Below are 10,346 nucleotides of genomic sequence, written 5' to 3'. Positions count from 1 at the left end.
GATGAGGGACATGGAGCGTTATGTCTCGCGTAGTTGAATCATTAGCAGGCCAAGTACGAGCAACAGAGATCGAGTAGTTTGCTTAGGAAGATGGTTTAACCAAAATGGGAATGGTAGCGTATTGTATGGAATTCGTGGCATGATAGCCACCTGCCTTGTGGAAGCTTAGAGTAATTTGGGCCATGGTGGACCAAACACTAAGTTTGTGTACTTTGTTTGAGATGGTGGCTTCTGTGCTTCGAAAATTTCGAGTTTTGAATACATCGCTGGACCTTCATTTGATGTTGATGGAAATGAACTGGCGTGTATAGCTGGTGGGTGACTATGGGATTAGGGGGATTACCTAGTTTCGTGGTGGCTGCAATCAGGGCAATATCATTGGAAGATGTAGAAATGGGGTTACAAAGGTAGGCTATCTCTTGTGAGGTATTAGGGGTTGCGTAATTTCTGATGAAGGTCCTACGAAGAATTCTAGTTTCAATCCAACAAGAAGTACGTACTACGATGTGAGTTGGGATCGCTTGAAGAAGATGGTGTAGCGATCAGGAGGTGGAGTGTGCATTTAGGGATGATAATTTATGTTACAAAAAGATTAAGAAGAGATTGCGAGGAATTTGGTGGAGTGACGGTGCGAAATCATGGTAACCGAGAAGGAGGAATCATTGTGATTTACAGATTTATGTGATTATGGCTTAAAGTTAAGTGGGAGAGCCTACCGTCTACAATTGGGTCGCGTGGTTATGTTCCTTGGCAATATCGGGTTATCTGTAGGTTGGTGGAGTAGTTACGACTAAAGGAAGAGAATAGCAGGGGTAAGTCGAGTAAGGAATTTGTGTGGTACAATTTCATCTTATTGTTGTGGGAAGTTTGTGAAATGACCCGGATTTGATACTTCTTCGTGAAGGTAATCTGCAAGGAAAGGGAGTCATTCGATTTCTTCTTCTGGGGTATTGATGTGTTACCGGAGCATTGGTTGCTAGCTATATATATTCGGGATCAGGTCGGAGAGGGCGACTCTTAACAACGATTCTAGTGGGCTCAAGAATTTAAGTGCGGTGCCAAAGAATTTTCGGGTTCGTTATGTGGCTGAGGATTGGGTTTTGCAACAGAGTGTGAAGGGAACTTGTAGAATTCCTATGTTATCATCGGGTCTGCGGTACAACGTTAGAGAAATAGGAGAGACAACTTCGGGTTTGCAGAAGATCTTTCAGAACGGATGTATCAATTGGAGATACTATTTAGTGCATGAGGAGAGTATAAAATAGCTTATGGGTATTGAGACGATGCGGTCTCGTGATTTGGGTCACCCAGATGACTGTTGTTTGAGGTTCGTTATATGTTTGAATAAAGGTATTATTTTGAAGGCAAATCAATGGTAAATCGGAAGAAGTAGAGTCAGTTAGTGGTGGTTTGGATCAGCATAGTTAAGATGATCGATTCCTTTAGTGTGGTAAAGCTATACAGGTGATTCGTGTTTGTACGTGCAATGTTGACAGCCACCATAGTTTGATTGATTTGGAGGTATTTGGTTCTAATGGTTTTGTTATGTGTAAATGGATCCCGGAAGAGAAATGGCGGTTCAAAACATGACTTAAGGTTGCATTTTTTGCGGTAATAGGAATTTGGTTGCGTGTTACAATTGTTCTTATGAAATGAGTTAAGAGAAACATTTTTAGCTGATGAAGTGTTTATTATACTGGTGGTTTAGGAGTTATGATGAAATTCTTGTACTCTCACGTAGTAGCATGATAAGTGCAGTTAGCAATATGAAAATTGGAAGTTGAGGATCAAGGTTGCGGTTTAGTTTTGATAAGAATGTCACGAGCTCGGAGGAGCAGGGGACGAATTCAATTGTTCAGAGTATGCCTATTTTTTGAGTCACCTAAAAATGGTGTTATGCGGAAAAGGCATTGTGTGTTGATTTATGGATTCTTAATTGGCATTACAAAGTTAGTACGGTTGGTGACATGGATGTGCAGACTTTACTACCTGGCACAGAAGGTCATGGGAGTATCTCCCACAGGATGATCGTATGAGTGTGGTGTGTCAATCATTTAAGGGGCATGGATTGAAATCATGTATGGAGATTCTGGTAGGGCTGTTCAAAATTGAACCGTAACCGTTAACCGAGCCGAACCGTAACTGTTAACTGAATCGAACCGATAGTTTATTGGCTTATTAGTATCAAGTTATTGGGGTAATGAATGGTGAACAGATTGAGATTTTATAATAATGGCTAAACGATTTGGGGGCGGATTACTCAATTTTTTTATCGGATAAACAGTTAATCCATTAAGAATTTTTATATTTACACTTTTACCTCCTTATGCATGACAATATGTGTATCTTCGCTGCGTAGTTGATTTCTTCTAGAGAAAGTCATGACCTTTATGACAAGCCTTCATTGAGTACTCAAAAAATTGTTCCAGAGATTGTTCTGTACTCCATGAAAAGTCTTCATTGAGTAATGTATTGAGGATTATGAATGGTAAGTTGAAATGATAAAAACTAGTGAACTATGAAATTTGGCCGTTTGGTATTCACAAGACTAGGGTTGTTCAAAAGGTTTCTATTCAGTTTAGCCGATAAACTGCCCGATAATTGTTAATCCAATACCAATCCGCCGGTTGTCTTATTGGATGGCTAGCGGATTACTATATTTATAATTTGATAACCGATAAGCCAAACTATTAAGCGTAACTACCCGCCCGATAAGCACCCCTAGATTCTGGTGCTATCATTGAGTGGAGAATTTATGTCTGAGAGACGCTCTATTCCTTTGGTTGTGGACTATGGAAGTTTGTTCCGAATTCGACGATCGATCATATGTGTCATGCATTGGGTCATTGTGGATTTTTGGGAGGTTATATATCTATTGGGGGATGATCAGAATCAGCTTTGAGGTCTGTGGGTAGGCCTAATGTGAATATATATTCTACACTAGATCAAATATGCTTATTCAGTATAGTATTGCTTATGGATGAGTATTCGGGCATGGTGGATGATATTCTTGTCTTTGTTTATTTTAGGTGCTACTCTTTTATGCCATATGGGCTGTGAGACGGCTTAATTATTCAAGCGTGTGTTGTGATCTGGCGTAGCTGGTGGTATTATATGAGCGAGACGGCTCTGGAGATGCTGGTTGTTTATTACACCTTAGTTGTGATTGGGTTTTTGTAGTGCATGACACTATCTGTCTCCCCAGAGTTGTATTTATGCACTTGACGTTCTTATGGTCGATATTTAGGCATTTCGTGGGTTTGAGCATTATGTCTTGATAGGTATTTCCTTATTGATTATTATGTGTGGATCGGGTGACATGCCGCCACGGGTATGATGTTCGGATCGAGTTGTGTGATGCAATGGTATCATGATGGGTACGGTTCCTTGTATGCACCTTGTGTGTTCTATTTCTCATCTTTGAGATAGGTAAGTAGTATTTGGTTGGTTGTCCTATTCGTTACGCGGACTGGATAGTTCTTCACCAGAGTTTGTTTTCCTTTATCGTTCTTATTCGAATGATGGCTTGTGACGCATTGGTGGCATTGTAGGAGATTATAGGCGATGTTTGAGGTGAATTATTGTTGGGCGGCTTGTACTGGGTGAGATGAGGTTGTGTGACTTAGAATCAGTGTAATCAGATTTATATGATGTATATTAGAAGGGAAATGTCACTAATTAACTTAGAATAAGGCAACGGTTCTTGTCAATTAGAGAGGCTCCATAAGTATTGATTTGGCAGGTGAATATGAGTTTATACATATCTATTTCATCGTTACAGTATCGTGAGGGTTGGAATATGGCTTATATGTGTTATGAGGTATGCTACGTGCATCAGGTTCGTGAATTTGCAGCTATTACGGTCGAAGGATATTATTATGGCATACGAGTTATGCGATGCAATGTGTGATTACAGCATGGGTGGATGATCATGTTTTGGTTCAGCGTGTTGAGATTGATATGGTGTTCGTATGTTAGAATCAGACCTTAAAGAAAATTCCGGATGTTGGAAATTGGTTCTAAGGCTTGTGGGCTAAGGTAGCAGGAAGAATCTTCAGTCTGGCTTTAGCTAATATGCTCATATGGATTGTGGTGGCATGGTTAGGTGTGCGTGCAGTCAAATAGTGATTTTGGGCAACTTCGGACCGGTTCTTGGCACGTTCGGGGTCGAACGTATGTTTAAGTGGGGGAAAATGTAACGAGCCGACCGGTCATTTTGAGCTCTAGTGCGTCGTTCGGCGGTTTGAGGCCTTGAGTAACTTCATTTCATATATTATGACCTGCATATGTGGTTGGTTTCGATTTTTGGGAAGTTCGGAGTTGACTTGGAAGAATATTTCTCAATTCAGAAGCTTTAAGTTGGAAGAGTTGACCAAGGTTTGACTTTTGAGTAAATGACCTCAGAATCGGGATTTGAATATTCCAGTAGGTTTGTATGATAATTTTGGACTTGGGCATATGTTCAGGTCGAGTTTCGGGTAGATCGGGAGCGTTTCGCCACTTATTGTGGGAAGTTGGAAAAGTTTTAGAATTTTCTAAGTCGAGTTGAAGTGGTCTTTGGTGTTGTGGTCTTTGGTGTTATCGATGTCCGTTCGGGATTCTGAGCCTTGGAATATGTTCGTATTGTGATTTGTGACTATAACGACCCGACCGGTCATTTTGAGAATTAGCGTCCCATTCGTGGCTTAAGGTCTCGAGTAGCTTCGTGTTATGTATTATCACTTGCGTGTGTGGTCGAGTTCGGTTTAGGATGATTCGGGATTGATTTGGAAGGATGATTCTTGTTTTAGAAGCTTAAGCGGTAAGACTTAACCGGAGTTTGATTTTTGTATAGACAACTCCGGAATGGTGTTTTGATGATACCAATATCTTCGTATGGTGATTTTGGACATAGGCTCATGCCCGGATTTGGATTTGGAGGTCTGTAGATTGATTTGATGCATTTTGGCAAAAAATGGAAAGTTAAAGGTTTGGAAGGTTTAGAGGTTTGATCAGGAGTTGACTTTGTGGATATTGGGCTCGGATTGCAATTCTGAGAGTTGGAATAGCTCTGTTATGTCATTTGGGGCCTGCATGCAAAATTTGAGGTTATTCCGGATTGATTGGATATGATTCGGTGCGAGTTGTAGAAGTTGAAAGTTCATAAGTCCATTAAGTTCGATTTGAGGTGCGATTCGTGGTTTTGATGTTTTTATGTGAGATTTAAGGCCTCGAGTAGGTTCATATTATGTTTTGTGACTTATTAGTATGTTCGGACGAGATCCCGAGGGGCACGGGTGGGTTTCGGATAGGTTTGGATTGTGTTACGCTCGTTTTTTTATGTTTCGACGTCGTTTCTTCAAGCATAAATGGTACAATATTAATAAAATGAGCTCCAATTTCTATTTTGATTGAAGCATTAGGTCTGTATCGTAATTACGGAGCCATAGCAAAAAGAATCGTCAAATTTGGATATCGTATGAGGGAGTTATGCTCATTCTAGTATCGAAGAAGAGAGCTGGTGCTGGTGCTTCGCAGATGCGAAGTTGGGTACGCATATGCGGCCCCGCAGGTGTAAAAAATGGTTCGCAAAAGAGGAAATGACAGCTGAAAATGCGCAGGTGCGGCTATTTGGGCGCAAAAGCGGAAATGCCTGTGTATAAAAAAAAACAGACTGCGTTCTTTTGGTGTTTTGAGCATATTTTGACTTCTAGAGCTCCAATTGAGGTGATTTTTGTGGCGTGCTTCTCGTATTTTCATGGGGGGTCAGTATCCAATCTCAATTGTTGTATTTTAACATGATTCAAGTAGTTCATTTGTGAATTAATCCATGTTTTAATTGGAAAATTGGGAGGTTTTTATCAAAAAGTTTTCTAAAGAGAATAATTGGGATTTGAACATCGATTTGAAGTCGGAATTGGATGAAATTAGTATGGTTAGACTCGTAATTGAATGAGTGTTCGAATTTTGTGAATTTTGTCGGGTTTTGAGGTGCGAGCCCGGGGTTGACTTTTTGAGTTGACTTTTTTGTTTTCATTAAAGATCGAATCTTTATTATTTGAAATTATTTTCTATGATTTTTATTTATGATATTGAGTTATTTTGGCTAGATTTGAGCCGTTCGGAGGTTTTTTTCACATGAGAAGGTCATTTAGAGTATCGGTTTAGCTTCTTTGAGGTAAGTATCTTGCCTAACTTTGTGTGGGGGAACTACCCCTTAGGATTTGAGTCATTTGTGCTATTTGTGTCATGTGAAAGCCATGTACGCGAGGTGACGAGTATGTACTCGGGCTTATATGTAAAAATTGACCGATTTAGACACTTAGGCTTCTTTCATGTATTCATTTAGAATTGTTAGCACATGTTGTATCTTTTATTCGTCATGTCTATTATCACATGCTTTATTTGAAGTTGTCGTTACATGTCACATTCTTTACTTGTCGAGTTTTCTCTTATATGCTTTATACGAAGTTGTTATCATTTTTATCATTATGTGATTTCTTTTATTGTGGAGTTAATCTTAGTGGAAGTTGATGTACATGATATCCCTTTTGTTGCCAGGTTATTCTCATGCATTCAGACGTAGTACTAGTTCGTGCCATCTCTTTCATTGTTATCCTAATTCATAAAGTAGGAGCCGAAGTTTGTCATTTCATGGAAATACTTCACTATTGAGTTTATCCTTAAACAATTAATAATTGAGGTTATCAAAAGTTATTAATCTATTTTAATTGAAGTTGTGTAAAAAGAGGGTGTCGTTCCTTGTTGAGTTACTTTCCCATTCCTGTTGTTGTTATTGAGATTTTATACATATTTTGTTTGAGTCGTGGGCTATTTATTGTGGAAATATTGATATTGTTGGATCTTTGGAAAAAGGTTGTGGCCTATGGACACTTGTGTTACGAGTTGATACGTCGTATTGTTGTGATGCTAGCATTTGTGAATTATTGTGTAGTTTTGGTTGTTGTTATACGAAGTATAAGGGTGGCATTTCACCGTTGTTGTTATGCGGAGTATAAAGGTGGCATTTCACCGTTGTTGTTATACAGAGCATAAGGGTGGCATATCACCGTTGTTGAATGTACAGAGTGACAAGGGTGGCTATTGTGTTATTGTCCCGGAGTGATAAGGGTGGGTATTATATGGAGTGATACAGGTGTACCGGAGAGATAAGAGTGGCAAATGTTATTATCAGGGTGGAGTGATAAGGGTGGCTATTACACGGAGTGAAACGGGTGGCTATTAGAGAGATAAGGGTGGCAATGTCAGGGATGATGTGTGATGGTTTGGAGATATTATGTTGGTGATTTTCGTGTGATGATGTGCTTTTCCTTGTGTTTGTCATACACCTTAAGTGACTTGATTTGTTGTTTTGATAGGTTACTCGATGTCTTTGATATTACTTGTTGACTTGGGCTGCAGTAGTACACTCGCACTAGCATACACCGTAGCATGCCACTTATGCTAGCTTAGGAGTATGAAACTTGACATTTATTGACCATGCCCATATGTTCTTATATTATCTGTTTCCATGTTGATATTGAACCTGTGACCATAACGGATGGATTGTGATTGTGAGCCTGTGACCATGCCGGGAGAATTGTGATGAGTCTGTGATCATGCTAGGCGAATTGTGAGCCTGTGATCATGCCGTGCGGATTGTGATTGTGATCCTCTGGCCATGCCGGACGGATTATGAATATGAGCCTATGATCATGCCGGGCGGATTGGGATATTGGCACGTGAGTTGTCCGTGCGGTTGTGATTCGAGATGTGGGCACGACGTGCCGTGAGTACATGATGGTGGGTTGAGACCCTTGACTTGTGACTATGAAATGAGGTATCACGGGGTAATTTCGTTGTGAATCTTGTGTTAGCACGACTTGATTAATTGATTGTCCTCTGTGTTCCTTATTTGGTTTCAATGATACTTTTTGGTGTTCTTGTTGCTTTACTCTTTATATCACATGTTGATTTTGTTGGCATTTACTGATTTCTATTTTCCATTATTAGCTTTATACTTCTATACTGCACAGGTTACTTTGTCTAGTGAGTGTCTTGACTTGTACCTCGTCATTACTCCACCGAGGTTAGTCTTGATACTTACTGGGTATCGATTGTGGTGTACTCATACTATACTTCTACACATTTTTGTACAGATCCAGGTATTTCGGAGTCTATGGATAGTTAAATAGTGGATCAGATATTTCTGTGGAGACTTCAAGGTATGCATGTCGTCGCGTTGCAGGCCTCAGAGTCTCATTCGAAAGTTATTTGTGTACAATTTATTTCTATTCCAGAACAATTGTACTTAGAGATTTTCTAGCGAACTCAGTAGAGCTTATGACTTGTACTACTAGTTTTGGGATTGTTGGCTTTGTATAGAAATTTTTATTTCATATTTAATAGTTATTGGTTGAATTTCGCCATTTATTCAGTAAGTGTTAGGCTTACCTAGTATTAAAGACTCGGTACTATCACGACATCCTACGGAGGAAAATTGAGATCGTGACAGTGACTTGTACATAAAATTTATGTCATTCCGAAATGTTTAAGTGTGATTCGGATGCGTTCGGTGAAGTTTGAATGTTTGAAAGTTAAAAGAAGGATTTTGATCATCGATTCGTAGTTTTGATGTTATTCCTGGCGTTTCGAGCCTTTGAATAAGTTTGGATAAGGTATTAGGACTTGTTGGTATCACTGGACGGGGTCCCGGGGGCCTCAGGTGTGTTTTGAGGTGGTTTTGGACCAGGTTTGGGTGATTTTCTGATGTTGGTGTCTGGTGTTGTTCTTTGCGAACGCGATGGTATGTATGCGTTCGCGAAAAAGATTTTTGGCTGTTGGAAAATATACGTCGCGAACGCGACACAGGGTCGCGAACACGACACAGGGGTCGCGAACACAACACATGGGTCACGAACATGACACAGGGATCGCGAATGCGGAGAAGAGGTTGAGGTGCCCTTCACGAACACAACAGGGAGTCACTTGTTTGGGTGATTTTTGGAGCTCTTGGAGGGGAGATTTTCATCATCTATTATTAGGTAAGTTATTCCCATTTGTTGTAAGATAAATACATGGATTATATATGAATTTAAACACGAAATTTTGTAAGAATTATGGGATTTCGGAAGAAAACCTAGAATTTTGTATTTCTGGATTTTGACGACAAAATTGGACATGAAATAGGAATAAATTATATATTTGAGTTTGTGGTGTTATGGGTAATATTTATCTTTGAATTATTTTGGAATCCGGGCATGTAGGCCCAATGGTTGACTTTGTTGACTTTTCAAGCAAAGTTGAGAATTGTTATAAATTAATTAATTATGAGTGTTGGAGTATATTTTTATTGGTTTACACGTTGTTTGACTAGTTTCGGATCGATGGGCATCGATTTGAGGAGTTGGAGTGGCATTGGAGCCGGTTATCAGAATTCGAAGCGAGGTATGTCTCCTGTCTAACCTTGTGAGGGGGAAATTACCCCATAGGTGATGTATTTGTTATATGTTACTTGTTGTGGGGGATACATACGTCACCTCGCATGAGAGTCCGTACGTAGCTAAAAGTATGTTTATGCCCGGGTAGACTTAGGACTTTATCATGTAATATTTGAATTATTTGAACTTAATTTGCTTGTTTAATTACTTGAATTTATAATTAAAATTTGATTGGGAATATGTTAGGCCGAGCTTTGTTACATCGAGTTGCTTGGCGAGACATTTGATAAACGATAAAAGTCATGTTTACTTTATGCTCCTACATCTGTGTTGCAAACACGTGGCCCGTAAATTCTATAAGTTTCTTTCTTCCCTATGGATTAGACAGAACGCCTCGGCAGTATATTGAGATGCATCTATGGTTCGCGCCGGTTGACCCTCGGCAGTGTACACACTGTTCTGGATCGGACCGTACGACCTCAGCATAACTCGTGCGTAATACTCCTAGAAGTCCGAATATTTATGAGATTCCTCTTTGATTGGGATCTGGCAGTTACATGAGATGCCTTATTTGTTGAGATAGCGCTTGATATCCCCTCTTTGAGGTAGCCTTTGATTCTTGTATTTGTTGAGATAACACATGAGATTTTGAGAAATTTATGCTGTCATCAGGTTGGAGGACTATATTAGTTACAGTTCTTGCTTCATTATTACTGTTGTGTTTCATATCTCTTATTAATTTATTATATTGATTTATTAGACCACTAGTAAGTGTCGATGTCGACCCTCGTCACTACTTCTCCGGGGTTAGGCAAGATAGTTACTAGGTATGTGCTGATTTACGTACTCATGCTACACTTCTGTACTTATTGTGCATGTATATCTCTAATGGTCATTTGGGCGCAAGGACGCAACTATTGAGGGGAC

This window comes from Nicotiana attenuata, chromosome 3 (genome assembly GCF_001879085.1).
Source record: "Nicotiana attenuata strain UT chromosome 3, NIATTr2, whole genome shotgun sequence".
In the NCBI taxonomy this organism is placed as follows: Eukaryota; Viridiplantae; Streptophyta; class Magnoliopsida; order Solanales; family Solanaceae; genus Nicotiana; species Nicotiana attenuata.
Note: the sequence above shows the minus strand (reverse complement) of the source record.